Source organism: Acomys minous (genome assembly GCF_964271855.1).
Source record: "Acomys minous genome assembly, chromosome: 4".
NCBI lineage: Eukaryota > Metazoa > Chordata > Mammalia > Rodentia > Muridae > Acomys > Acomys minous.
In genome coordinates, this window is record NC_140486.1 from 129,259,936 (window position 1) to 129,285,693 (window position 25,758).

Consider the following 25,758-nt stretch of genomic DNA (forward strand, 5'->3'; position numbering starts at 1 on the left):
GGGATCCTGACTAAGTATTTCTACATGTCTAAAAGGCTTTTAAAAAAAAAACTATGCTCATTAGAATAATTGAAGACCATGATAGAGCAAGGCCATTCATCTCATGGTTTGGAAGGGATAGAGAGAAAGAGAAAGAAATCAGAGCCTCACTAGCCCCTTTAAAGACAGCCCCTCACTCACACAAAGACCTCCTATTTCCACAAAGCCACGCCTCTTGACATCCCTATCACTTTCCAGTGTCATCACTTGAGGCTTTGACATATGGATCTCTGCGCACATTTAGGATACAAAGTAAAGCATCTGGGAAGGGCTTTCTGTGGGTGAGAACCACAAGGATTCATGAGGGGACACAGGTTGTCCTATGGCAAGGGTCCTTGCACAGAAGACACAGAGCCAGTTTGGCTTTTGTAGCCAACTCATTCCTGAAAGAGGCTTTAGTCATGTCTGTTAGTCTATGAATAAGTAACTGGTTCTGGGGGCAGAGGCCTCTTGACCTAATCAGGTCTCTGAAACCCTGCCTCTCAATAGCTCTCAAAGGGGACACATTCCAAACAAGTTGCTAAGTAGCCTTTCCTTGGCTATAACAACACTCCGAGGTTAGCTTGTCCTGTTGTGTCTGTGTTTCCATCATCATCCTGACAAAGGTCACTTATAACACCATCAGATGGAAGAGCCAACAAACAGAAACACCCAACAAAACACCAATAACAAAAATAGTAATTCTAACAAGTTTTGTTCCTGAACATCCTAGAGAGGCAGTCAAGTGGAGTCTCACCTGGAGAACAAGCCAGTTTTACACACGCTAGCAAACTTATTGTCGGTATGTGTATGTTCTTCGTGCCTTCATAAGGTTAATTGTTTTAGTGATTACATGAGTAATTAGTAAGTGAAATAAAATATTTGATATATGCTAGTATCTTAAGAGAATCATAATTTTATTTCTCTCTGTGTAGTAGGTGGCATATGTACATGAGTGTGTGTAATAGTAGGTGGTTCATGCGTGTGTGTGTGTGTGTGTGTGTGTGTGTGTGTGTGTGTGTGGTAGATGGTACATGCATGTGAGTGTGTATGTATAGTAGGTGGTACATGTGTGTGCATGTGCGTCTGTGGTAGATGGTACATGCATATGAGTGTGTGTGTGTGTGTGTGTGTGTGTGTGTGTGTGTGTAGTAGTAGTAGGTGGTGGTGGTGGTGTGCATCTATGCTGAGGCCAGGGGAAGACGTGGCTTGCTCATCTTTCTCTGTTGCTCTCTGTCTAGTTCCCTTGATGTGGGCTTCTCTCGCTCGACCGGCAGCAGCTCACCTTTCCTGTGAGCTCCCTGGACCCACCTGACTCCACCATCAACCGAGGTTAGAGACATGAACGGCCACACTGGGATATCACGCAGGTGTTGGGAATTAGAGCCCTCTGAGCCATCGTTCCAGACCAACATATTATCGTACAAGAAATCCCTCCGTCACTGGAGGCATCTCTCCGGTGGACCTTGGCTTCTTGCTGCTTTGAGCGCCCAGAGTCCCTGTTTGGGTAGCATGTGGAACGCCAATCTTCCCCCTCTAGGAGTTTGTCTCTGGTCACCTCCCCAGAGAGGCTATGATTCCTGTGAGTGTAGTGACTACCTCCCACAGCTTGGTTTACTCAGCACGCTTGCCATCTAAGGCCCAGACATCTGGGGACCCTTAGACCTATAATGGGACTCCAAGTGTTAGGGGTGAAAATACAAGGGCATGTGGGGGATGGGCTTATCTCAGCAGGAGAGCATTTACTGGAGCTTCAGAACCTAAAGCTTCAGGACCAATAAGTAAATGATCAATGGGGCAAAATGCGCGGGCCTCACACGAACTGTGCGCTAGAGACTACTGCAAGCGTGCCTTTGTTTGCCTAATTACTCGGTTCTCCCAATAACTGCATGGGACCGTTTTACTCTGATTTGGCGGGATACTCAAACGGAGGCAGGGATGACTGAGCCAGCACATCTGTGTGCCATTATAAATATGGGCAAAGAACATCAGACGGGGAGCACAGCCCCCACATCTCAGAGAGGCATATGGCAGTGTCTGGAGCGTCTTGGATGGCAGTACCAGGTATCTTGGATTAACTGCTTGACATCCCCACAAAGGGGAATCCCAGGGCTGAGAATGCAAGGTCACTGACAAGTGTGTCAGTGGCCAGTGAGAGGGCAGGTGTGCAACAGTAGCTGCAGCAGGCCTTGAAGAGAGAGTCTGGGAACACTGGGAGCCAGGAGTGGGTGAAGAGCCAGCACTCTGGAGGGGCTTAATAGAAAAAAAAAATACCTTACCTGCCGTGTGTGTGTGTGTGTGTGTGTGTGTGTGTGTGTGTGTGTGTATGTGTGTGTGTTGTGTCTCTGTGTGTGTGTGTTATGTGTGTGTGCTGTGTCTCTCTCTCTCTGTGTGTTGTGTCTCTCTGTGTGTTATATACCTGTAGGAAAAGTGTCTGATTCCCCTAGAGCTGGAATTATATGCAGCAGGTATGAGCCATCTTACATGGGAGTGGACACCAAGCTCAGGTCCTCTGGAAGAGCAGCGAGTGCTCTGAGCTCCTGAGTCATCTGTCTCTCCAGCTCCCAACACTTTTATGTCTTTATAGTACTTTATTCCTGCCTTAATTAATTAGCAATTGATCAACTGTCCCACAGCCATGCCCTTTGGCCAATCTGATGGAAGCAGTTCTTGAGTTGATATCCCTCCTTGCCTAGGATGCCCAGGCTTAAGTCAAGCTGGCTAGAATTGTGACAGGGCTCACAGGCTCTTTATCAGGTAATTTTTGTTGTTTCTGCAACAGATAATCTGACAAAAGCAGCTTAAGGGAGGAAGGTTTGGCTCACAGTTTGAGAGTACAGACCATCAAGAAGGGGAAAGGATGCAATGGGAGATCACTTCTTTTTATTTGTCGTGTGTGTGTGTGTGTGTGTGTGTGTGTGTGTGTGTTCGCAGTTGGGCAGTTGGGGTGGGCCTTCCCGCCTCAATTAACCTTATGTAGATGATCCCTCAGAGACATGTGCAGACGCTTTTCTCCTTGGTTAGCATAACTGCCGAATTCCCACACAGTATTCTGACACCCCTGACCTTAACCCTGGACTAGGAAACAGCTGGGCTGGGCTGGAATGCCAGTTTGGGAAGGGCATGAAAGGAAAGAGAGGCTGTTGTCGGGCAGTTATCCTCTTGCCTCCTAGGGCTGGTCCTGCACTGGGGTGACTGCTCAACCAATGTGAGCTCGGTCCATGCATTTGTTGGGCATGTGTAGATGCTGGAAGCTGGGAGCTAGGATGGAGAGCTGTGGTAGAGAGACAGACTATAAGGGCTGAGGCACTCCTGCAGGTGTAGCTGCACTTACTGATGCAAATGAACCTGCTAGGGTTTAACTGACTCAGAGCAGAGGCACACTGACAGCAAAGGAAAAACTGTATCCAGCAGAGAGGTATTTGCACCATGTTTACGAAGAAAACACTCAGCTACCACTAAGCAAATGCTGCCAGATACTGTGGGGGCATATTTTTCCCTTCAGCCACCATATGAATGAACATGACTCCTGTTCTGAAAAACAGGGTTCATAAACGTGTGTGTGTGTGTGTGTGTGTGTGTGTGTGTGTGTGTGTGTGTTTTAAAACCTTTTGTACTAAAACAATGTGCTATGGTAAACTCAGCCCAGAATTCTCATTCCAAACAGCAAAAATACCAAGACTCACAGTAGCTTACTGAGGTGCTTTCTCTAAGATTCAATACAAAATTCCTCGACAACTTGTAATAGATAGAGGTTTTATAATTCTGAGCATGGCCACCTCTGTGGTTTGAATATACATTGCCCCGCTTCAATTCACGCCAAGATCCCACGTGGTAATATTCCGAGGCGAGCACCCAGGAGATGATTAAGCCTTCAGTGCAGAGACCTCACCCACAGCACTGACGTTCTTCAGAAATGGCCCGAGAGGGGAACGTGTGACTTCGGCAATTCCTGCTCCTTCCTCCCGGTGAGGACACTGTCAGAAGACACCATCCTGGAGAGCAGCCCTTCCCAGATATTGATTACAGGAATGACTTCATCCAGCTGTCGCAGCCTCTAGGAAAGAGAGGATCAAGCCACTATTCGTACCTACCAAGTCTTAGGTGTTTTGTTACAGTAGCACAAAGGAAATAAGACAGGCTTTTTAAAGAGAGCAGCCTGTTTGGAAAGCAGTGGTCTCCAGTGAATGACACTGTTAAGAATAAACCAGTAGGTACAACTAGCGGGAAGTAGCTGTCACCCAGACAGGTGGAGGTCCCCAGACCACACTGGTTGTCTCCCAGACTGTTTCTGCTTTGTGCTCAACACTGAGCCACTTTCCTCTCCTGACTCCACAGCGCCGCGCCCACCCCCCCACCCCCCCAACCAAATTTCTCTGCCTCTTGTGTGAGTAAGGTTTGAAACCCTCATACTAACGTTCCTAAGGCCCAACCTGCCAACATATATAAGCTCTGTTCAGCACAAAATGGACTTTTCAGTATACACATCCTGAGATGTCCACCTGAAAGGCTGTGCATCCCACTGGAGGTACCAGCTCTGAGGTTGTAACACACCTGTGAGATCCAGGCTCTCATCAGTCAGAAGTCCACGCTGATGCTGTGAAACACTGAAGTGGATTTTTCTGGCTTATCGATTTTAGAGTAGAAGAGGGCGTGCTACCCGAGGCCACACTGCTGAGCTCCAAGCCATGCCATCCTAAACGCAGATCTCTTCCTCCACACAAGCACATGCTTGAAGGATGCATGGTGGGCAAGATGGAGGATAAAACACACAGCAGGTTATGCTTGGAGGGTGTTGCCATTTCCACAGGATACAACACAAATTCCTAAAGCTTCTCGGGGCAGGATGAAACAATGCGCCCTCCGCTTTGAGTGACAGGATGATAGTATTTTCTCTTCAAGAGCACACATTCCTCAGGAAACAGGAACCCAGGGTGAATGGCTGCATTTTTAACCAAGCTGCTGTCTCCCACCCTTAGTGTACACAGCTCTGGAGTTGTCATTTGTTTTGTTTCCCTTTGCAGAGGAAACCCACTCCCCTGGAGTGTAAACGAACTTGAGGGTGCTTCTTGTTCAATCCAAGTTGTGTTAGCACACTCTTTCCTATGTTTGCATGTACAACATACACGGACCCTGCCTGCACACCCCCCCCCCCACACAAGCGCATACACATGCAGCAACATGGGCTTCCTTGGACACATTGCCCCTAGTTCCCAAAGTTTGTTGGTTAAACAAGGAAGCCTGTGTGGTCATGTTACTGCTGACTGTCCTGCCTGAAAACATGTGAGAGAAAGAAGTCAATAAAACATGGTGCAAACAATTAGTTTTACAAGAAGGCGGTGACCTAGCACTTGGCAGGAAGTGGACTGAATTCAGTGTTGAGGCGGGGGTACCTGCCAGACAGAGGAGCATCCCAGATGAGATTCCCAACAATGACCTCGGTGTGTACTGGCTTTTCCTTCGCCATCTCTTTCTCTCTTGGCTTCCATGACTCCCATTCTCGAAGGGCAGCAGGGACACACTACGGGGGGGAGCTGCTCCCCTGCGGCTGCTGATGGGGTACCATTTTCATATAGACTCGTGTGCATGGAACACATGCTTCAAAGCGGCATCAGTTCAGAATAGGGACACTGTTGGCTTTGAGAAAATGCCAACCAAGAGACATGGAGAAACTGTCAGTGCCTCGCCACTTGGCCTCCTTTATAATGGGGATGTAGAAAGACCCCTGTGAGTTCAGTGGGTCAAGACTGGAGCTTAAGGAGGCACGCGATGAAGAATGAGCTGTGCCTTGGTCACATTTCCCGCTAGTAAAACTGTTTTTAAAAAAGTGTGCATGTGGTACAAATAATCCTTTGCAATGAATATATTAGTCTATTATCTTGTTTCAGTTGGGTTTCTTTGACCTCTTCAATTAAGAAACAAAAACAAAAACAACACAGCATCCTGTTAGGCATTAAAGAGTCACAGCAAGCCCTGTTTCTCACAGCCCATCACGAGCCTGCATTAGTGGGCAAAACAAGGTATAAACCCACCCAGAATCCCTCCAGCTGGTACGCCTGCCGTGTGTGTCTGCTCAGAACCGTCTTTCCTTTCATTTTTCTGGCTTATGAAGCAACGTCTGCTCTACAGTATCAAACTTGGGTAGTTTCAAGAACCCCGTTACCTCTTCTCTGTGGGTTCAGGGCCAGCACTGCTTTTAAGGACTCACTTTTGCAGATCACATTAGCGCAGAAGTAGATTTTTATGATGATGGCATTCCCAGGAGGACATATTTACCGGGAAGTGGACTAATGGACCATTAGCACTTTCTCGGCTTGGAATTTAGTCCCTCTACTTTTTTCAAATTTTCACAAGTAGTAGGACTGCTTAAACCTAGTACAGCAAAGCCTAGGCAAGGAAAGAAGGGAAAATGGGTGGCGATTAAATGATTAGAAAAGAGTAATTAAGTGTGTGGCGGCTCTGATTTTTTAAAAATTAAAATATAGGCCGTCTATAGAAAAGGCCTTGATTATTCAGCTTTGGCCTTTGCTTTGGTGGTCAATTTTATTTCCATGAGAAGGCAGACTTCTCGGCCCTGGTTTGGATTCTGGTTATCTCTACAAAGGTCACATGTTAATTGTTTCTTCTGCTAGTGGTGGTGTTGATGAGAGCTGGTGGAACTTTTGCAATATGGCACCTTACAGGAAGCCTCAAGCCAATGGGCCCTCAAGGACAACTATATAGACCTCTGCCCTCTCTTCTTACAACATGAGCAGTTCTGGCTCATTGTGTCCTGTTGGGAAATGCTGTCTAACCATACACCGAGAGCAACAGGCCCAATTGATTTGGGTTCTCACATCTATCACTCTTCTTTACCCCAATACGTTCTAATCTCCCCAATCCTAGCTAAGTGAGAAAGATTAGAGAGGAAAGGGGGCATAGACCTCTTTAAGATTACTTTCTGCTGATTAGGGTCGTTGGGTTCCTTTGGGCAAGTCCAATCTTCATTAGGCCAGCAATCCACCAAAACCAGCAATCCACCAAACCAGCAATCCAGCAAACCAGCAATCCAGAAAGCCAGCAATAGCAAATGCAGAAAACAGTGGCCAGCGGCAGGGGGAACAGTAGCCACTACAGGCCCTCTCAGGGCTCTCCCATTTGTATCCTCTCAAAAGTTCCCAGAATTAAACTATCTGTGGCTGGCGCAAATCACAACCAGAGCACTAGACACAATACAGTCGGCTGCTGAGGACATTCTGAAGCAGCCCCATATCCCACACCTGGGATCAAAACAAAAACATATTCACATAAAATTACTGAGTTTTTAAAGAAACCAAAATTCTCACTCAAGTGCTTGACTGTGTTCTGACCTCTCAGAACATTGGTTCAATTTTTTTTTTTTTCAGATAAGCTGCAGGTAATGATAGCTGGAGCTCTGTCCCTGGCTGGTAGGGAGATGCGTTTGCAGCTTCATGTGCCAACTATTAGCACAGCGGGTTCGTGGAGACACAGACGCAATCCTAGGGTGGTGATGTCCCTGGAAGGCTCATTAGATGAGGCATGGCTGGAACAGAAATCAAGAAACGACCAGTCTGGCTGGTCAGTTATTGGGGGGCCGAGGAGGGTTGCAACCTGTGGATAAAAAATGGGCGAGAGAGAGGCAGGGCTCAAGGAAACTGTAGCTTGTCAAGAGCTGTTTATTGAAGGTGAGGGCAGGCTTTTTAAAACCTGCTTTAGGGAGGGCGGGGGTAAGCGAGGAGGGTAATGGAAAAGTACAGAATCTTCTGGGGTTGAGCCCCGGGAACATCTGCAGGGGGAGGGGTTTTCCTAGTTGGGGCAAAGCAGGATGTCTCTGTGGTTATCTCAGGATCAGATCGCTCTCTTCTCAGGGCTAAGCCTTGCGTGCCTAGTGAGTGGCCAAGCAGGATGTTTGCTGCAGATGCTGAATGGGTGGGGGTTGGTCACGGGCCGTTTGGTCCCTGGCAAAGAAACGTGTGGGATAGAGTAGAGTGGGATTCAAGGAGGTGAAGCAGGCCAGTGACTCCCAGGATGAGTCTTGGTCATTACTAGACTAACAACTTGGTCCACACTAAGAAGGAAAAAGATGCCTCCTTCCTAGGCTAGTGTTACTTTGCAAAGCAGTTGTGCACAGGACACATAGACGGAGAGACTGGCTTAGAAATGCTGAGGTATTTTATGCATTCAGTAAGATGAAGCTGTATCTGCCTGTTGTCTGTAACTCCAATGAAACATCTGAAGCTGAGAACTTTATAAAGAAAAAGGGTTTGTCAAGTTCAAATCCTGGAGGTTTGTGGCCTGGTGTTGGCTTCTGCTTGGATCTTGGGGCAGCACTATTTCGGAAAAAGGGGTACAGGACAGGGAGAGATCACATGGTAAGAGAGGAAACCAGACAGTGGGGAGGGTTGTTTCCTAAGAACTCTCTCAAGGTTTGTTGTACCTCCTTAGCGCATTCTGAGAGCGGCGGCCCTGATGCCTTAAGGACCTCCCAGTTCCCACCACTTAAAAGTCCCACCATCCCCACATGTAAGTCCCTGGAGGCCAGTCTCACTGTGCACGGAGAACAAACCACACTGGTGTAAGGACGCAACAACACACTCCATTTTTTGCTTTCAGGACTACGGTTGTGGCTGCGTCCTGCACAAGCAGAGACAGATGGATGTCATCCTGTGATCTGGCGCACCAGGTGCAGTGCAGGGAAGCTGAAGTGGGACCCCACCCACCTGGTAACTGGGCACTCGGCCTTTCCCATGACTGGCCGGTCGCTTGTTAGTAGCATACCCTTAACATACAGTCTCCCTCTTTCAGAGAGGGAGACAGAAGAACCTGAGGTGGCCCAGGGGGCAGGGAGGTTGCACTTCTGTAGGTGTAAACAGTGTTGAAACAGCTGGTGGCTTTTGGTTCCCCTTGGTGCTTCCTGCTCTTCAGTCTTCTGTAGTTGTTCACCACAGTAATTCCAAGAGGTCCAGTCTGTTGTTGAACGTTTGCCTGATTAACAGCTGACCTGTTTGTAGAATAGGGAAAAAACAAAACAAAACAAAAAACAAAACAAAACAATGAACAGGCAAAACCCCCAAACCAAAAAAACTAACCATGCAGCCAGGCAGTGGTGGTGCACGCCTTTAATCCCAGCACTCGGGAGGCAGAGGCAGGTAGATCGATGTGAGTTCGAGGCCAGCCTGGTCTACAAAGTGAGTCTAGGACAGCCAAGGCTACACAGAGAAACCCTGTCTCAAAAAAACCAAAACCAAAACAACCCCTAACCATTAAAAAAAAAACCAACCAAACAAAAAAACCCAAAAACAAACAAACCACCCCCCCACAAAAAAATCCAAAACCAAACAACAACAATAACAAACAAACAAAAAACAAAAACACTTCTAATGGTTCAAACTATGGGGTTTCTAACTCAGCATAGAAGGAGATTTAGAAGTTTTCAACATAGTTTTTGGCTCTAAGACTGACCTTGCTTCACTGAACAAGCTGGGGACATCTCCCTTACTAACTTGGACATTTCATGTTGACTTCTGAAGATTCAAAGCTATTTCTGCAATGAGTTAGCCGGCCGCTCTGCCTCTGACCAGCCTGTTTTTGTAGGTGCCCAGCCAAAGGAAGCAGCTGGCTCCCAGCACATACTAAAAGGTTTTCCTGGGGAGGAAAGGAAAGATCAAAGCAGTGGGAAGTGGAGGACGGTGAAATAGTATGCATTATGCAAGCAAGGGGTGTATGCACCCCAGAGAGCCACTGAAGCGGTCTAGGCAATTCCACACGGCCTCCGTGTTTCCAACACCACAAAGGAGCCTATCAGGCTAAGAAGGCTTAAACTGTTTTTGTCTCCTTCGGAATGGCCCCAGCAAGACATAAACACTGGACTTTTATTTTTGAGTTATCTTGTCCCTGGAGTTTAAGGAAAAAACGAACAGATAAAACTGGGTTTTACAGTTTATGTCAAAGGCATTTATCAGAGGTTCTGAAATAAATCTTGTTTTTATTAGGAGTTATATCCTCATCCTTTCGACGTCAAGCAGAAGTCAGCACAGAGGCAAACTCCCAGCTTCCGCAATAACAGCTCCTTCCTCATCTACTCCTTGTTTGGAAACGCGACAAGCTTTGCGAGGTTATCTCACGACCGACTCCATCACATGCGAAGCTGTAGCACTGGCTGCTAAGCCAGACTCTGTAAGCGCAATCAGATTCAATAGCTCAGCAGCTTGGGCTGAAAATTCCCTCTAGTCTATGCCAGGCCCTAGCTTTCCTTTCTTTCCTCGGGATGTATTAGACCCTGGTGGTTGATTTGTTCTGCTCCGGCCACAACCCCAAAACCTCTAATGGCTGCACAATATTACCATCACAGGAGATTCATCTTCACATTTCCTTCCTGCTTCCTACTGGAAACCAGGTTTAAATATCTGGCCTTGGGATGCTGAACGATCCTCTTGAAGGTTTAAAATAAAAAGCCAGTGGCATAGATGCAAGGTACTTCTGGTCACTCTATAAATATTTTGTCATAGATGAATAAATAAATATATACATACATACATAAAGTTGCTTTGAAGTTTGTTTATTTTATTAAAAAATAAATATCAAGTAAAGATTTTTATCCAGTTTTTTTTTTCCCCTCATCTAACAGGATTTCAGGTAAGGTAAGTGACTACAGGAAATGGAGGAAATCTACCAATGGTCATAAGTCTGAGTCTCAAGGGAAAATAATTAATGCTCCCATTAACTGATTTTGTCAGCCTATCATTCTTAGGGAAGGTGGGGAAGTGGCCAGGGCACTGCCGTTCTGTCCTGGCAGGCAACTGCCCATTCTCTAGGGCAGAGATTTGCCCCCACCTCCATACCCCACGAACACAGGAAGGAGAGCAACACAGGCCTCTGAGTACACCTATCAGACACCAGACTGCAGCTTCATCTCCCAAAACACCCTGGGGAGCACCGCCCCTCCTCTCCACAGAAACAGATAAAGAGCCTGAAAGTCATTACTCAAGGATTCGGTGTTTCAGGCTCGCCTCTTCCCATTTCCGGTATGTTCTGTGTAAGGACAACATGAGAGGTTTTCCGGAAAGATACAGCTGGTGAATCTGAACTGTTTCAGAACTCAAAATAGACATTTGCTCTTTCTACAGATGACCTGCTGTGATTTCCCAAGAAACCTGTCTTTTCAATGAAACTAAGTTGAAGCAGAGCTATCTTCCAGGAGGCCTGAGCTTGAGTGGGTTGCGTGTGCTGAGGGTCCTCTTACCTCTGTGCTCCCCTGACCTGTTCCCCATCTCATACGGATGCTCGGCTTGCAAGTGTCCCGCAGTGCACTCTGCCCATGGATAAACATTACCCACAGGCCACCTGGTGGATCTGACTGCCCACTAGCCTGTCCGATGTCCTCTCCCTTTTGAAACTGGTTGAAACTGGTTCTGTTTCTATTGGGCATGTATATCACTGGTCTGATTGTCTCCAATACATGTTTATTTACTTACTTTTAAGTTATTTTATCTATTATTTTTGTTTTGTGAATAGGTGTGGGTATGTGCACATGAGTGTCAGTGACCCTAGAGGTCAGAAAAGGAGATGAAGTTACCCGTGGCTGTGAGTAGCCCAGTGTGGGTGCTGGGAACTGAACTCAGGTCCTTGGCAGGACCAGTGCACTCTCTTAACCCCTGAGCCATCTCTCTTCAGCCACCCTGCCCCCCCCCCCCGTTATTTATTTTTCTTATATACTGTGAAAGTATAGTATTCTCTGACTATATTATAAATACTTTACAGTATACACCGAGATGGGATTTCAAATGAACTAAGTTGACTAAGTAGAAGCTGTAGTGCTTCCTTTGCTCTGCCTTGCTGGACTCTGGGTGGATGACTTGTCAGACTGTGATGGACATGGACTCCGGCCCCCTGAGGTGACAGAGGCGATGGAGGAGCCTGCAGACCGAAGCAGGACTACAGTGCTGTGTTTGAGGCTTGGTTTTGTGAGTCAGCTGTTTTCAGACTCTTCCTGAGTCACTTTCAGTAACTGCCACTTCCACTGTGCTGGTGGAGTCACACATCCAGTGACTAAGGTTTGAGCTAATAATAGGTCTACGAAGTCATGCTCACCTCAGAACTGTCTCAACAAAACAGAAGGAAGTTGGGGGAATGTGACAGAGTTCCATTCCATATGCCAGAGACCTGCAACTCCCCAGATCTCTCTAAGGTGAGTGGCAAAATAAGGCTCTTAGAACACGAGAGATCTGGAAACTACAAAACACAAGAGAAAGCTAATCCCTTGTCCGGCTAAAGCATAGACAGATCAACATGGGAAACAAGCAGGAATCCATCTGTGTGTTTTAGATGAAATGCCTGAAGAGAGGAGCAGCATTTTACTGTCATTAGTACTGTGAAAAAGCCATTGGGTTATCTGTTGTTGTTTTAAACAAAATAGAAAACATTACAGAAAGTTGCCTGTCAAATGCTGAATGGTTTGTTATTGGTTAGAAAAAAACACTATGTTGGGCCTCTGTTAAGTTTATTTCCTGTCTGTCTCTAGAAGGTGATTACAGAGAAATGCTCAGGCGGGGGCTCACTTCAAAGAGAAGTGTGGAGGAGGCCACTTGCCAGAGAGAGAAGATCAAAGGGAGAAGCATTGTTGCATTTACGCAGTCATGCGTCGGCCTCCGCATCCATCAGATGCCTATTGAATTCTTCTAATGTAGTAGACGGTTGATGTGCAGGGCAGAGAGATGCCGCTCTCCCTACGTCCTGAACAGAGTTCGTTGTTGGATGAGAGGTGGTAAACTACAGTTTCCTGGGAAGACTCTCCCTGCCATAGGCTCAGGGGCGTGCCAGGCTGGCAGAGCAACATGGCACTTAGTGTCTGCGTGGCTTTCCACTCTCGCTGCCTGGGTAGAATTCTAAAGACCTTGGTGGAAAACGAAGCTAATAAACACTCAGTGAACGAGAGTTTAAGCCATAGATTTTGCTAAGACGTTAATGGGCGTTGCTTCATGGCAGGGTTTTTTTTTTTTTTTTTATACAAGAGCTGGCCTGGTTCTACCCAACCCCAGCATTGACTTTCTGAGTGTTCATGACCAAGTTGATCTGCCCTGCTATGGGGTAATAACAGCACTGAAGTCCTGAAGAATGAATGCAACGATCTTTGGAAATGACTTAGGATGAACTTGACACAGTAAATGCTAACTTCTGCCTCTGTTATTCCTAGCGACTCATGACCAGCTGTCAGTCATCTTACCTCCATTTAAAAATCAGCGGGAGGTGCTGGAAAGATGGCTCAGCAGCTAAGAACGGTCACTGCTCCTGCAGAGGACCTGGGGTTAGTTCCCACCGCCCTCGTGGACACTCATGGCCATCTGTGCCTCCAGCTCTAGGGGCTCCAGTGTCCTCTTCTCAACTCCGTGGGCTCTGCTTGGTGTGGCACACACTAACTCGTGTGAGCATGCATGTGTGTACATGCATTCGCATGCTCGCGGACACACACACACACACACACACACACACACACACGTTAAATTAAAAATAACTTGACTAAGGCCTAGAGATATGATATGGGCTCCAGGCTGCCCAGGCACTTATAGGCAGAAGATATGGGCAAGTAAAGAGGCACAATGTAAAAGCAATGAATGTCCAAAGGGGTTCTGCAAAGAATTCTACCCCAGCCTCATGCAGCAAGTGAAAACGGAGTGTCCGCAGTAGATTGGGGATCCATTTGCCAAGTGGAATTGGGTAGATTATATAAATAGATAGCCCAAATCACCTTACTGTACCCATCTACTCTTTAAATTATCAGACCAGGGGGAAAGAGAGTGAAAAAGGAATGGAACAGAACAGTGAGGGCAGAAACATCCTTCTTTCTGAAGGATGGAAACAGCAAGATGAATCAGGACTTCCTCTCACGTATTTGTTAATGAGCACTTCCTACTGAGCCTTAAGAAAAACATCAGGATTTGGTCAACAGCACTGAAGTCGGATGTTATCGCTGTGGCCCGTGATTACCTTCTGCTGCCAAAGATTATGGGCACAGTCTGGTTCCATTAAAGACCACTGGAGACAAAGGAGCTCTTCCACAGGCCGGCAATGCCTGCTTTTTTTCATTCAGCAGAATTTTACAATCTGAAAGTAGCTTTGTAAACAAATGAGCAGGGCCCTAAAGCCTCAAGAAAGAAGCACATACGGGTTATACATGTCTTTTTCCATACAGAGGAAATGGAGGAGCTCTTTCTTCCATGTGTAATTTCAGCAGCTCAGCTCTCGCTAGTCATGTCTGCCAGATCTCAGAGGCCTTATAATTGCCACGCGCGCGCGCAGCATGTATCTCTGAATGCGGTGATTCCAATCGCTCCATACAACAGTTGAGTGAATGGAAACTTCACACACACTAACCTTAAGATTCACGGGCGGGTACGGTTCCCCTTTGTGTTCAGAAGGCATCAATGGAAGTTCTGAAAGTAAGATTAGTCGAGTCTTTTTGACCTGTCTCCAGCTTGGATGGAAATAAAGATGTTGTAAAACAAAAACTGTCTCCATGAAATAAAAGGCACATAAGAACAACCAGTGTGTAACCCAGTGGTCTCTTGTATGCCTTTGTCTCTCTGGACAGTGTTGGTACATGGGACACATGGACACACACACACACACACACACACACACACACACACACACACTGAAACTCCAAAGTGGGCAGGATGGTTGAGGCATGAATACCTTTTTCAGAGGGAATGCATAGATGGCTGGTGATAGGCAGTTTGAGCCAACAATAAGGTCAGTGCTTTGGTACCCCATAGTGTGGAGTGGTACCCCATGGTGTGGAGTGGTACCCCACGGTGTGGAGTGGTGTACTCTGAAAGGTGGCAACTGGAGCCCTTAGCACATCACAGGGATATTTCTGACAGCAGCATTGGTGTTGGAAATTACTTCTGTAACATCCACTTGTAAAAGGAACTTTTATTCTCCTGTTATAATTGTTGTCTCGGAGGCTTACTGCCTCCTTACGCTAACCTAGGCCTAGTTCTGGAAGCTTCTAGCCTCCATACAATCTAACCTAAGCCTAGAATGTTTTCTGCCTCTGATGTTTACTGCTGAGTAAGCTCACCATTTTTGTTCTTTCTGAACCCAGGGATGGCTGGTTCAACACAGCTTTCTGGCCCAAACTCCTCTCCTAGATGACTGATTCTCGCTTGGCCTCTAAATTGCTCTGTCTTGCCTCACACTAACTCCAGAAATCTGCTCCAACTTTCTGGCTTTTTCTCATTCTCGGGCTCATTCTGTCTTCAAACTCTCTCTATAAAAATCTCCCGGTAAAACTGCCTCCTTCCTCTCTCTGCACTGCCCCTTAAGTAGCTTCTCTTTCCCCTCTCTCTCCTCGTGAGAGTTGGGGGTATCCAGTTCTGTCAAATCTTCTCTGATTTATTACTTTTTTTGTCACTCAATTAGACATCACTTTCAAACATTAGTGCTTCTTTCTACAAATTAACTTTACCTTAATTTTTTGAGATTAAAAGCATGTACTTTTTTAAAAGATTTATTTATTTACTATATACACAGTGTTCTGCCTGTATGTGTGCCTTCAGGCCAGAAGAGGTTACCAGATCTCTTAATAGATGGTTGTGAACCACCATGTGGTTGCTGGGAATTGAACTCAGGACCTCTGGAAGAGCAACCAGTGCTTACCTGAAACTTGCTCCAGGCTGGCTTTGAACTCAGATCTGCTTGCCCCTGTCTCCTGGATTAGAGATGTGTTCGTATTCCAGCTGGATCACACAGACCAGGAGGTCTTTGGAGCCAGAGCAGCCATGTTCTGAATTAACATTTCTCTACATCCACCTGAACAACTTCCCTGGAAGAGGCAGTTTTGGCTCCACCCCCTGGCTTTCCTGTTCTCCTCTGCAGCTTGATTTCCTCATCACTTTTCTTTGCCGAGGGAACTAAGGAAGCTCAGCTTGCTGGATTTGAAGCACCGGGTAAGGTTTTGATTGTCACCTGGACTGTCTGGTGCTGTTGACTGTGGTGTAAAGTTGCTGGGAGACTTTAATTTTGGGGAACAAGAAGATCCCAAGGGACAAAGAGACAAGAAGACTTAAGACTTACTCACTGAAAGTTCAGCCATTGACTCTGCTGAAAGAAAATAGCAGAAATCAGATTGACTGGTGTGCTCCTGTGCGTGAGAGTCACACACAAGTGAAACAGAGAAGGGTCGTGTGGTTGAGGCTTCCTCACAGGCGAGAGATAGCTGAGGGACTAGGGAAAGTTTAAAATGGGTATGGAATGATGCTTACAGGTGGGAATGGGCCCAGAGAACAGACAAGATTCCTCCGATTCCAGGATGTTTAAATTTTCTGTTAGACAAACTTATTCTAGACCTGCAGCTTATTGCTCAGTGCCTCCCACGTTCAGGGCTGAACCTCCCTGTTTTCTAGAGCAGGAATTAGTTCCTGAGTGCCCACTCATAACATATTACCTGCTCCAGTCCTTAGCGATCCCCTGCCTGGGGTGGGCAGGCCGGAGAACAAAGCTGTGCTCCACCAGGACTGAGTCCTCAGGCCTTGCAGCTCTTCCTGTGTCTGCTCAAGCTGCTGCTCATCCCTGGCATGGGCTCGCCCTCCTCCACTCCTGTTGTTGCCCCAGCACAGCTTCCCCTTTGCTCCCGCTCCCACCACCGTCTCTGCAGCCCACTTATCCCTCTGATTGTGCAGATAAACAGGTGACTCATGCCCAAGCAATGACAGAAGGACGAGGCTGCTGCTGGAGGAGAAAGGCAGGCAGGCAGGCAGGCAGGCAGGCAGGCAGGCAGGATGGACGGGAGGCGCTCCTTGGGATTCTGCAACTGAGAGTGAATTTGGGGCTTGTGCAAAATCGAAGACCCGAGTTTTCTGTTGTCTGCAGGTGTATTCTGCTCATTTTTTTTTTTTTTTGCAAAAATATCCATTTTCCATGAAGCTACAGCTCAGGACTGTCACCTAGGAAGTGGTGCATTTTTGCTGACACACCCCCTCAGGGATAGTCTGAGTCACAGGCAGGCATGAGGAACGAAGCGCAGATGCCTACAGAAGGCACCTTTGGCCCATCTGGAGAACCTCCTGAAATGTGCTGCCGGGCTGCCTCACAGAGTCCAGAAGGGGAAGTGGTTTCTCCCTGCTACTCATGCACTCTGGTGACACCTCACAACCCCCAGGAGGTCCCCAGAGACTCAGGGCGTGGCCTACGGTTGGTCACTGTCCTGTAAAGAAGCCAGTGAAGCAGTGGAGGCAAGGCGAAGGGCAGAGGCCCTAAGGGATGTGAGGAGAGGGGAAGGAGCCAGTGACAAAGCAGGGGAGACAGCAGCCCAGGGTGAGAATCCGAAGAGGCAGAGAGCACGAGGCCTGAGCCACTGAATCCCATTCCTCTCTCTCACATCTATCATCTATTTATCTATCTATCTATCTATCTATCTATCTATCTATCTATCTATCATCTATCGTCTCTCTATCCTATAGTAAGTGTCTTAGGAAAACATTCACTTCCAGGAAACACTCACTGCCTCAGGGATTTTTATGAGCTATGAGCTCTTGACTGTGATCTTAGGGATGTAAGGTGGCACTGGGGCTGTTGCTCTTGCATCCTGTCCCTTGTACAGGACACAGGTTGAGAGACCATTCTCACTCTCGGCGGCAGGGGTCATCCCTGGCCACAAAGATGAGCTCAAGAAAGCCTGAGTTTGTACAGTTTCTGGAATTCCCATTGTACATGACCCAGTGTTGTCTAGAGGTTCTGGAAGCCTCCACACAAGGAGGTTGTAACGTAACTATACAAGGCTCCCCTCTTAAGGGTGGCTTTGATTTCTGACATTTGAGTTACCCATGGTCAACCAAGGTCCAAAATCTAAGCTGAGCGCTTTGGTGCACACATATAATCCCAGGACCGAAGAGGCCTAGGCCAGTCTGGGCTACGTAATGAGCACTAGGTTACATAAAACACATATCTCTATTGATACTTATTTTCAAATTGAAAATCTGCAGTTTTCCTCAAAGCTACATTTTACCCATAATCTGTTTAATAGGTTAGCAGAAAAATTCATAGGCATTTTACAAAGAAGAAAAATCACAAAACTCAGTGGTGTTTTTCTAAGTGTAGTTTATGGGACTGTGTAAATGGCTGAACAATTAGGAATGCTGGGTACTTTTCCACAGGACCCAAGTTTGATGCCCAGCATGCACACTGAGGCTCGCAGAGTCAACAACTGCAGCTCTATGGGATCAAATGCCCTCTTCTGTCCTCTTTAGGCACCAAGGACCCATGTGATACCCAGACTTACATGCAGGTGAAACACCAATATACATTATACAAATAATAAATAATAAAAATATCAAGTATAGTTTGTGTAATACAACACACACCAAGATGCTTTTGTTATTAATGACGTCCCATGTACATTAACACTCTATAGCACAGGACTTGGGTTGGTTGCATGATTTTGTAGGAGAGTGCCTGGGACGCTGGCCTTTGCAGAGGCAGAGCTCTTCAGAAATGGCCATGGGAACAGTGAGCTGGCTGGTCCTTGAAGAAGGCACAGCTTCCTCATCTTCAGATGACCCTGTGACCTGAGCCTTTTCTGTGGCCTGCATCCCCAGGTGTGACTCATTCTCCGGGTGTCTGTGCCTTGTCCATTAGCAGTCAGGCCTGACCTGTGACCAAGTATTAAGACAAGAAAGCTGATGGGAGCTCACGTGTCAGCTGCGATAGAAGCTCAGGGCCTTTCCCTCATTCAGATGAGGTTGCCTGAGGTGCTGAAGCTGTGGACCCCCTGTGGTGAAACGTCACCATGATGACAGAATCAAAACCTGGTATGTTACCTGCCAGATAATTCAAGGTCCCCTCGCCTTCCAACTCAGAAAAGCTAAGGAACCAGGAGCCAATGGCTGCCCAGCATCCCAAAAGACAAAGGGGGACTTGAACACTCACTTTCATCAACTGATATTCAGTAACCTCATCCAAATGAAAACCAATTTCCCGAAGGGCCTGGAGACCCCTTCACATCGTGTTTCTGAATCAGACTCCCTTCTGGGCTGCAGTGTGCATGGGTGTTGAGGCTCACACTGCATCTTTACTATCCAAGAAGATGTCACATTTGACGCCAACGTGGGTGGCACCAGGCTTTCTAGGCAGGTTGAGGGGTAAAAGGGTCACGGCTTATCTAAATCCAACCAGATAACCAAGAATTTTAAGGTTCTATGTTTAATGGATTTAATGAAAGTATCCTGCCAAAATAATTTAAGTGATGATTCATAAACACAGCTTTTAGAGAACACAGAGAGCCAGCCCGGGCATTTAGTTGAACAAGCCAACTTACTTAGCCTTATGGCCAGTGCCCTGACTTCTGCCCTCCAGTTCTAGGCAGCACCACTACTCGGTCCCCTCCCCCACACTTCTCTTTCTTTGGGTGGGGGGGGAGGGAATGGCACAAGATAGGAATAGCAGCCCACTCCTCTCTGCCTTCCCCCTCCCTTTTAAGTGCTTCGAGAGAAAGCCAAAGTCTTGATTGCCAGGATTGCCTGCCCTGCATCCGCGCCTTCCACTGTGTCCCTGACCAGCTGCGATCCTCAGGCAGAGGCTTACTGCTGAATTATAAGCAAGTGAGCAGGAGAGAATGGCTTGAGGTTTGTTCAATGCAGTCGCCCGCCTGCCAGCATCAGGCTTGCAGATTGAGGCTGCTTTGTGAGTATGCCGGGGTCCTCACAGGATGAGGGAAGCCTGCCCTTCACTGTCAGGAGTCTTTCTTTCATTTTTCCTTCCCCTTCCTCTGTCCTCCCACTTTCCCTCCTCCTCCTCGTCCTCTTCTTCCTCCTTCTTTTTTCCACCCTCTCCTCATTCTTCCTTCACCACACAGGTCAGGCTGGCCTAGACCCACGATCCTCTTGCCTCAGCCTCCGAAGACTGGGTTTATGCTAAACCTGACCTTTGAACATGCTTTCCTAGCAGATAAAAAGGTTGTTTTTTTGTTTTTGTTTTTGTTTTGTTTGCCAGAAATAAACTATGTTTAACTTTTAACTTTAAAAATGCTCTAGATAAATTACTTTTGTGATGCAGAAGGCTGGAGAGTGCTGCTGGCCGAGGTAACCAGGTGCCTTCCTCAGTCATCCAAATTTGCTTCATCTCTTTACTGTTTCTTGACCATTTCTGAGCATACAGCTGATAATGTTCCAAGTGGGTAATATTGCAGCATTCAGCATCAGGCGCAAAGGTTTATGTGTCTTGGACACAACTCTCTGAAAACAGGAGTGATAATATTACCTAGTTAGCTAAAGAAGACTGTGAAAAGCCACAACATGGAAAAGCCACACTGCCTAGTGCACGGCTACCTGTGCAGGCTGGTGCCCATACATCACATGTCCACGTGGATTTGCTACGAGGGCTTGCAGTGCAGCTGTAGGGCATCCCAAGAGGAGTTTCGTGGTGCCTGACCACACCCTAGTCAAGACCTGCTGCTGTCACGTGACTTGAGAAGCATACTGGGATACCCTTCCTCTTTGGATTTGTGTAGTGAACATTTGAGAGTCACGGAAACTGGAGAATTACCCCCTGAGCTAAAAGACTGAAAAGAGTACAAGGAGAAACGAAAGAGAAAGAACCTGTGCGGCCATACGCGGATGAAACAAGACAGCAATGACGAATGCTGGGTTTGCTGGCCTGGGCACACAGCACAGAACACCACTGGAAAAGAGCTTTTGGAAAGTTAGTTTTCCTCTCAAATTCTTTATGAGACATATGGCCACACAAGATCCTTCTGCCTTAGCCTATTACACACACACACACACACACACACACACACACACACACACACACACACACAAAATGTGTGTTGTATCAATTGCGTGGGGGTGTGAATATGTGTGTATGTAAACAGATCTATGGTTGTAGCAAAGTCTTCTTCTTCAATTTTTCATTACCTGGGCTCAATAAAGTAAAGAACAGAGCATTTCTGAATCTTGAAATTGATCAAAGGGCGGCTTTTGTCTGGAGTCTAAAGGTCTCGTGATTAGCCCTCCACACACAGTGCTGAGATCCTCTGCCTTTTTTGTTTTGTGGCTAACCTCAAGCCACGTAGCTCACTTGCTGAATGAGTTAGGTCAGGTGATCACTTATGAGTGTCAGAAAGTTATTTTCAGTAGCCACAGCATCCAACCCACAGTTGAGCAACCTAAAAGTATTTTTTTCTTGATCATTTAAGCCTAAACTCTGCTCTGGAACCTTCTACCAGGCCATGATGGTGCTGGAAGCCATGCCAGAACTCAGGCGCCTGTGGGCTACCCACCTTTAGTATTACCAATAGAAAGAGATCTGAGGTTTCAAACAGAGTGAGAAATGAAGGAAGGCCACTTTCCCCTTCAGCCACAAGACAGACACAATATCGATGCTAAGACTTATCTGGTCCAAGAGTGAAGCAAGAGCATTTCCAAGGCTCCCTCGGCTTCCTTGTGGGAACAATGCAACATGCTTTGCAAAGAGGATCAATGATGGCCCCTGCAGCCATCATCCGTGGCTCAGTCCTATCTGACTCGGATCTCTATTGTTTGTTCTGAACGGTAAACACTGGAGGAAGGATTGATGGGAAGCACAAGAACTGGGCAGAGTTACGTAGGCCAGAATGTTCTTTTCCAAAGGCCAGTGTTAGGCGTGTGCCATGGAGACATCAAATTCTGATAAACCCAGTTTGTAAATCTCATTAGGGTTATTGTCTTGGGTAGCTTTCATGGAGGAGGCCACACCTACTCTCCTTTATGTTCTCTGATACTGCTATTATTTTAAATATTTTATATTTTTGAAGGATTCTACCTAGTTTTTAAGACTTCAATAGGATCTATGAGCACATAGAACAGTAGGGGTACTTCTCCCAATGTTTAGACACCAAAGAAATGTTATTGTATTTTTTTGCGATTATAATTCTACTACAAAATCTATCCTTTCCATTTCCTCCTTCTAAAATTGCCATATAGCCCTCCGCACTGTCTTTCAAAGTTATGGGTTCTTTTATTCATTAATTCTTACTACATGCATATATGTACATACATATATTTCCTGAATATAATCTGTTCAGTGCTTCTAATGTTACTTGTATGTATGCTTTGAGGACTGCCTGTTTGGCCCTGAACAATTAATTGGCCTCTTCTGAGGAAGGTGGCCTCTCTATTCCCAGCTTTCCTCAGTTGCCTGCTGCTCTTTGTGTAGATTTGAGGCCTCATGGGCTTCTCCCTGTGCAGTTTGGCTTGTTTGCTGGATATTAAAAACCTTTGATAAGAAAATTGTTTTTTCTACCTTCTTTTTCTTTTCTCTGACTCTCTCCTCTTTTTCTTATTTTTCTTCTTTCTCTTTTTTCTTAAAGAGATGAGTTCTAGCTTATGTTGACCAACTTGGCCCTACACTACTGGGCTCGAGAGATCCTCAGAGAAAAGCAAGAACTGTAGAGCCTCAGGTGGATGTCACTGCAGCTGAAGAGCTCCAGGTGGATGTCACTGCAGCTGAAGAGCTCCAGGTAGATGTCACCGCAACTGAAGAGCTACAGGTGGATGTCACTGCATCTGAAGAGCTACAGGTGGATGTCACTGCATCTGAAGAGCTACAGGTGGATGTCACTGCATCTGAAGAGCTACAGGTAGATGTCACTGCATCTGAAGAGCTACAGGTGGACGTCATTGAAGCTGAAGAGCTACAGGTGGATGTCACTGCATCTGAAGAACTACAGATAGATGTCACTGCATCTGAAGAGCTACAGGTAGATGTCACTGCATCTGAAGAGCCACAGGTGGATGTCACTGCATCTGAAGAGCTCCAGGTGGATGTCACTGCAGCTGAAGAGCTCCAGGTGAATGTCATTGATGCTGAAGAGCTACAGGTGGATGTCACTGCATCTGAAGAGCTCCAGGTGGATGTCACTGCATCTGAAGAGCTACAGGTGGATGTCATTGCATCTGAAGCACTACAGGTGGATGTCACTGCAGCTGAAGAGCTACAGGTGGATGTTACTGCATCTGAAGAGCTCCAGGTGGATGTCACTGCAGCTGAAGAGCCACAGGTAGATGTCACTGCAGCTGAAGAGCTACAGGTGGATGTCACTGCATCTGAAGAGCTACAGGTGGATGTTACTGCATCTGAAGAGCCACAGGTAGATGTCACTGCAGCTGAAGAGCTACAGGTGGATGTTACTGCATCTGAAGAGCTACAGGTGGATGTCACTGCATCTGAAGAGCCACAGGTAGATGTCACTGCAGCTGAAGAGCTACAGGTGGATGTCACTGCATCTGAAGAGCTACAGGTGGATGTCACTGCATCTGAAGAGCCACAGGTAGATGTCACTGCAGCTGAAGAGCTACAGGTGGATGTTACTGCAGCTAGCTTCTTGGAATTTTCTCCAGCAATTTTTTTTCTGCAAGTCCTATTAAATCAACTTCATCTAGACACTCAATAGGCAGGGTTTGCCTTATGTATGTGAACATGGTTTGAGATGTTATTCTGATCATTCTATCATTTGCACAGACACACACACATACACATACACACACACATACACATACACACACATACACACACACATACACACACATACACACACACATACACACACATACACATATACACACACATATACACACACATACACACACATACACACACACATACACCCACAGACACACACACACATACACACACACATACACACACATACACACACATACATACACACACATACACACACACATACACACACACACACACACACACACACACACACACACACACACACACACAAGAGATAGAGAGAGAGACAGAGAGACAGAGAAACAGACAGAGAGACAGAGAGAAGAACTTGATTTTGCCTTTGAATTAAATGCTGATCTCAAGATAAATGTTCTCCATTTTTACCACCCAAATTTCAAATGCTTTAACTTTTTCTTCCTGTCTTGCCTGCTAGGAAACTGGGGAGCAGTGATGATCTCAGGTGACAATGACAGACTTTCAGTCTCTCCAATCTGAGTAATTCTGACTCTTTTCATTCTGTCTGGGAAGCCGACTCCCTAACAATGAATTTCTTGATAGTGTCACTTTTGTGAAACCGACTTTCTCTGTAATGTCACCTTAAGTATCACTGTGGAGGGAATTTCTGCTCCTCTTCTTCCTCCTCTGCAGAAACCTGCTAGATCCACGGTACCACTTTGTGACTCAGTGAAGGGATTAGTAAGATAGCAGGAGCATGAAGCAATGCCTTGATTGTTCAAAACACAACACACTTCTGTTTGCTCCACACAACAATGAGAAACCGTGCACTTTTTAAACAAACACTTTTTTTTTTGGTGTTTGTGCCATCAGTATTCATCATCCCGAGACTTTCCTTCTAATTTAAGGAGTCGTCCTTTATGTGGGGGACTGACCGTACCCCTGCTAAGTATCCAGCAGACCCTGAGACATTTGGTTTGCTTTTGTTCACATGGGGCAATTGAATGTTAGACCGCATCTAAGAGTCTTGATAAACAGTGACTGGTTCAACTGGCTCTCCAGGCAAGACAGGAAGCAGAAGTTAAAGCATTTGAAATATGGGTGGAGAAAATGAAGAACATTTATCTTGAGGTCAGCATCTAACTCGCAGGCAAAGTCAAGTACTGTGTGTGTGTGTGTGTGTGTGTGTGTGTGTGTGTGTGTGTGTGTGTAAATGACTGAGTGCTCAGGATAAGAAAAGATCTCAAGATCTCAGTCCACGTTCATATACAGATGGGGCAGAGCCTGCCTGTCTGAGCGCCTGGAGTGGATTTGGTTTAATGAGCCTTGCAATGCAGTTGTAGAAAATTCCAATGTTCACTCAACTGGAGTGAAACTTTCAGAGTCAAGGCAGACATTCTTGAGAAAAATTGGATTTTCTCATGTAAAACAATATGACCAAGGCTTTAAAATATTTCCTTTAGTGTTTCTTTTAATTTTTTATACTAAAGAATATTTTCTTTCTTCATTCAATACAGTATAAAAATGTAATCCCCTCAGCGTGATTAAGTAGACATGATTTCATTGTCAAATGCCTTAAAACATGCAGAGAGTTGTTCTATATTTTGCCACCATGTGTTGAAGTTAGACACAATAAGCATCAGACACATCAGGAAACCTGAGTGATGGTGTTTAGACTCACTTGAGCAGTTAGCTCAAAGCCGATGGCATCATGGGAGGCCTGTTTCAATTCCTTAATATTTGTGGAACAGCATCAATCTATCTACTTGCCACCCTGTCCTGGTTCTCATCTGTTTATTGGCCCCAGTCTGGGAGTCACTGCAGTGTATAGCCTCCTTTCTGCCTTATCTGCAAGAGGTGTCTCCAAGCTCCAGCGGCTCACGGTTGAGTTCCCTCAGCTTCTACTGAATTCCCTTTTTGGTTCTTACTATAGGTCAGAGCAGCCTTGATTTATGACTGTTTTTCTTTCCTTATTAAGCCAAGGGTATTAGCCTTTCCCCTTACATTTAGCTTGTTGTAGCTTCACTTTGGCACATCTGAACTGTCAGCATTGCCCCTTGTATTTTTCACCTTTCTTATGGCTGTCATCTGACAAATGCAACTTACACGAAGAAGGTCTCCTTTTGGCTTAGTTTAGAGGAATACAGCCCTCCATGGTGGGGAAGCTATGGTGCAGGAGTGGCTTGGTCCACAGCATCAACCAGGCAGCAAAGAAGAGAAGAGCTATTGCTAAGCTGGATTTTTCCTCTTTCCCTTTATTTCTTTAAATCAGTCCCGGCTCCTAACCCA

The 25,758-nt window shown here is 46.2% G+C and overlaps 1 long non-coding RNA gene across 1 annotated transcript in view; it reads right to left on the reverse strand.

Annotated features, from left to right (window-relative positions):
- Positions 1-7,698: 7,698 nt before the first annotated feature.
- Positions 7,699-25,758, reverse strand: part of LOC311595461 — a 117,509-nt gene continuing 99,449 nt past the window's right edge. The window contains exon 4 of the long non-coding RNA XR_014778451.1: positions 7,699-9,019. This is a non-coding gene — a long non-coding RNA (uncharacterized lncRNA). The remainder of the gene's footprint in view (positions 9,020-25,758) is intronic.